Source organism: Apodemus sylvaticus, chromosome 4, assembly GCF_947179515.1.
Source record: "Apodemus sylvaticus chromosome 4, mApoSyl1.1, whole genome shotgun sequence".
Taxonomy (NCBI): Eukaryota; Metazoa; Chordata; class Mammalia; order Rodentia; family Muridae; genus Apodemus; species Apodemus sylvaticus.
The window spans coordinates 108,313,694-108,318,958 of record NC_067475.1 but is presented as its reverse complement, the minus strand read 5'-3'; positions in this window follow the sequence as shown (position 1 = coordinate 108,318,958).

Here is a 5,265-nt window from a genome sequence, read left to right as displayed (position 1 = left end):
GGAAAACAAATAAGAGGAAAACAGTTCTAAGCACAGGCCAAAGTGTCAGCAACACCCACCGCCACTGTTCGGAGTCCCAAAAAATCCACAAGTGGAACAACTGTAACATATATGCAGGGAATCTCATGAAGTATCTTTCAGGTTTCATTATTGCTGCTTTAGCTCTATTAGCATCTATGAGATCTGTTTAGTTGCTTAGTTGATTCTGTGGGTCCTGTTATCTAAGACACTCTACCTTTTTTTTTTCTTTAAGGACAGATTCTAAGTCTGAAGATGCTGGAGGACAATCAAACCTATTAATGCATGTTGCCATTATCCAATTTATTTAAGTCTTGGCTATAAAAATGAAGGTAATTCTCATTGAGCTAGCACATCCAATTTCTTCTGGCTTGGATGTAGAAGATCCAGCTTTCCAGAACATCAGTTTTGAGATTCTCTTTAGCATGATTTATCCATTTCTCAGGCCTTCAGATGGAGATTGGAAATGAAAATATGCTCCCTGGTTTGAAAACCTTTGAATATAGAATGAACTTCAGCAAAAAAATTTCCTATATTACCAGCTTACAGATGGCAGTGGAATTCCTTGAAAGTCATATTGATGTGAGATGAGATAATTCCCATAATAAAGCTGTTTTTCTTTTAGAAAACTTCATTCTTACCTATCATTAACTATGATCATATGAAGCCCACCCTTTCTCATCCAACCCCACCAATATGCCAGTTCTCTCCCCTCTCAAGTTCATATCATTTTGGGCTTTTTGTTTGTTACATTGTGTGTGTGTGTATGTGTGTGTGTGAGATATTCCACTTAGTGCAGTTAGAGTTGCCAGGAAGTAGATGGGTGTGGATTCATTCACCCAGTTTTGCTTAGGAAACCTACTATACTAGAGGCCACGTCTTCAATAAAGTAAGATTCTCCACATTCCAGCAGCTATCTACTGCTATAGCTCTGCAGTAAGGGAGGGGCCTGGCAACAGTCTAAGTCACTTATCCTTGGACTTTGTTTGACTTAACCTTTGTTAAGTCTTATGTAAGTAACCATAACTGCTGTGAAAGATCATGCTTGAGATAACCATGCGGTGTGTCTGCCATTTCACAATATTTCACAGCTCTCCTTCCCACTCTCTGTATATTAAATTCTTTCTTGCTTTTTATTTCTGATGTTTTCAGAATCTTTGTGTGGTGTGGGCATTAGACACGTCCTGTTTAAGGCTTTGAGCAAGGTCTCTTATTCTCGTTACTCTAACCAGTTGTCAATTTCTCCATTGACTGCTATATAATATAAAAAATGAAAGAAAGAAAGAAAGAAAGAAAGAAAGAAAGAAAGAAAGAAAGGAAGGAAGGAAGGAAGGAAGAAAGGAAGGAAGCAAGCAAAGAAGAAAGAAAAAAGAAAGAAAGAACAAAAGAAAGAAAGAAGAAAGGAAGGAAGAAAAGAAGGAAGGAAAGGTATAATTGCATACATGTAGAGCGGTAGTGTAGTAGTTCTCATTCTGTGGGTAGAAGCTACCTTTTGGAGGTCAAATGACCCTTAAACCAGGGTCACCTAAGACCACAGTAAAACACAGATGTTTACAGGACAATTCATCACACTAGAAAAATTACACCTATGAAGTACCAATGAAAATAATTTTATAGTTGTGGTCACTGCAACATGAGGGACTATATTAAAGGGTTGCAGCATTAGAACAGTTGAGAACCTAATTGTAGAACCAATTTGACAGCATGACCATTCAGAAAAATAACACATTCTATCCTAAGGCCTCTGACACCCCAGGCCAGAGGCTTTTTACTATATGTTTAACAGTACTGTGTATGGGGGAACTGTAGTGCCATGGAGAAAAGCCTGGGGCCACTCATGGCACCTGCCACAGACCAGTAACCCCTGAGCTAGTTAAGGAGAGATTTAGCACTGCAGTGGAACTGAACTGCACTCCTGGTGCTGCCCTGCAGGCTCCCCCTGCCCCACCTGCACAGGGATGGCCTTAGACTGGGAACATGGCCTGAGTCCCTTGCTCAGTGTGAGAATTTTCATAGTATCATAGTACCCCTTGCATCAGCAGGATGTGAGATGAACTTTCTCAGCTCCACAATTTCCCCAGGAGGGATGGGAACTGGCTGCTACCCAGTAAGCAGAAGGGTGAGGGAACAGGACCAGAATCCCCCCACCTCCAGACCCCACCCTGTTGTCAGGGACTCTATTTTTTAATTTAATTTAATTTAATTTTCTATATTCTTTGTTTACATTCCAAATGATTTTCCCTTTCCCAGTTCCCCCCCTCTCCATAAGTCCCATAAGCCCTCTTCCCTCCCTGATTCCCCAATCAACCCCCTCTTACTTCTCTGTCCTGGTAATCTCCTACATTGCTTCATCAAGCCTTTCCAGGATCAGGGCCCTCTCCTTCCTTTTTCTTGGGAATAATTTGATATGTTAATCAGGACTCTATTCTTAAATGTCTATTTCTCTGACCTTGTGGTTTCTCAAGTTTAGAGACTCACCAGCAGTAATGGCCGGTCTGCTAGAGGTTTCAAAGAGAAACACATTTAGACAGCTACCCCAAATCTGCCAGCTGTGGTGGTCCCAGTCCCCTGAAATGTGCCACTTAGGAAGAGTGTCACCAAGGGGAAATAAGACTCAACTGTTGGTATTCTGTCTAAGCTCTACTCCCCACTTACCTGGCAACAGCCAGGTATGCCCCACCCCATAGACTTGGCCCACTAAAAAAGGGGCTACTTGCCCCTCCTCTCCCTATCTTTGCTCTTTATGCTCTCTCATCCTACTCTCACCTCTCTGCCCCTTGGGCCTCCTCCCCTCCCCCCTCTCTCCATGTGGTCATGACTGGTCTCCACTTCTCTACTCTCTCTCTCTCTCTCTCTCTCTCTCTCTCTCTCTCTCTGTCTGTCTCTGTCTCTCTCTCTCTCTTCCTTTCTCTACCACTAACTCCCAGCCTCTACCCTGAATAAGCGCTATTCTATACCATGTCTATATGTGTGTGGTCCCTCAGGAGGAAGAGTTCCTGGGGCAAGGGCCTGCCTGGGAACCCCCTTCCCCCACACCACTGTGCCACACTCCCTTAACCCCCATGAGAACACTTGCTTAAGCCTCTTTCAAACTGTCCTTCAGGTTGAGTCACTAGGAAGGAGGCTGAGAAGACACCAGAAGAATTTGTCCCTTGCCCCCAGCCATTTTTCAAGGTGGGAGCCCATACATTTAGGGGGGGCCATTTGCTTAGCACATTTCAGCTGCAGGTCAGAACATTGCACACACAAAATGTGAATGAAACCTAGAGTCATAGTTGGGATCACAGGATTAAAATAGTACCCACCACATGTGACTTGTCCATTTCCAGCTGCAAACTCCATTTTTATAAATAGGAATTTTCACCCTTGTGCTTGTCTAATGTCTGCTCTGAACAGTTAAAGCCTCTGTTACTGTTTTAAAATGCATGCATGCATGTTAAAAAAAAATCTCCAAATGGAGGACAAAATGAAACTCAAAAAGCTTTGTGAAACAAAACAAAACAAAAAATGTGTATGAAACCCACTCCTACTGAAAAGGCCTCAATCTAATCAGAAACGGATTGCTTACTCAGCAACAATACTTAAGCCACTCTTATACCAGTGAAAACATCTCTTTGGGGAGTTGGCACTGCAGCAGATCCATTCCAATGCTACTTAAAAGCACTATATCATTTCTCCCCTAGAGGGCTCAGTATGACAAAAAAAAGGTAGCCAGTGGGAAGAAAACTTGCTGATCAATTTGGTATTGAGTTCTTTATGTTCTAAAGCTAAAATTCTGGTGTTTTCAATGATAGGGTAAGCCCGCAATGGCAGACTGGAGATAGATCCTGGGGCCCAGAACACATTTCCAACAGACAAAAACATTGCCACAACTTTACTCTAACCTAGTCTTTACTGAGCATTGCCAGTATGTTTATTGAAAGAAGAAAGACAACATGCATTAAAAGCATAAAAGAAAAAACAAGTCTGAGTTAATGATCAAAACCCAAATGGGCAGATATCCATGAAAAAAACCTAACAAACACACGTGGTATGAAAAAAAAATAAAGATAATTAGTATCCCCAAATCACCAAATCAATTCTAACAACCAACTCATACAAATAATTAGATGAAGTTTCTGATGCAGAATTCTTTTTAATTTGGAGGGGGGTTATAATATAGTTACAACATTTCTCACTTTTTTCCCTCCAGACCATTTTCTGCTCTTTCAAATTCATGGCTTCTTTTTTCTTCACTGATCACTTCTGCAAGACCATCTGTCCACCTAACACTGTCTCATAACATGGAAAAAAACACTTTGTGCATAACACAGATAGTCTTGTATAGTAATTAGACAAAAGTAGACCAAGGTTTTCCACTTTTATTTTCTTTCATAGTGCTAAAGCCTTTAACCTTTAGTGATAAAGCCTTCATGAAACAGGATCCAATATAAAATATTAGCTTTAGAAATATGTACTTTACTCTTTCAAAGGTAGTCTGACACTCCTCATCCTTCCATTCCAGTATTGATATGGAGATTATTTGATGCAATCTACCTATTCTGAAAGTTAGATAATTAAGTTGAGCTTGGCATGGAGTATGTGAATATCAGAATAAAAGTGGGAATTGTCTAATTATCAATGTTGGCAAATAGAAAATAAAGAGAAATGTGTTTTTCAAGTCAAGACTGTAGAGACTGGAATCAGTTGAGCTGTGAACAGAAAAAGGATCATGATATAAACTATACTGTAATCTCTAAACAAAAGAAATCATATAAACAGAACAAAAATTACTTCCTAAGCAGAGCCCTTGAACAATCATTAAAAATTCCTGGAGTTTCTCATCAGGTAGGAGAGTAAGGCACAGAGGGGATAAAGGGAAATGGAAATCTTTTTAAAATTTCACATAGCTTTAAAGGTGTTATTGATCTTCTCTTAGTTTCTACTTTACGTATTCACTGTCTTTCTCATACATTGCAATACCCATTACATAAAAGTAAGAGTCTGAATAATAATGCCTTTCTTATGATTTATTCTCATTGCAAACTATTAAGCAACATACTGTTTGATATAGGAAGTAACTTGGAGATAAAACCTCTGTTTTGAAATTCTTTGTAGATTTGGAGTGCCTGTGTATTAAGGGATTGCACAGTGGAATTTGGACTGAACACGTTAGGTAAGACTTTGTGACTGGTTAAAATTCAACATTCAAAGATTTGAAATCAGTTGTATTTGCTAGCTGCCAAAGCAGAAAGAGAAGAAGGAAGC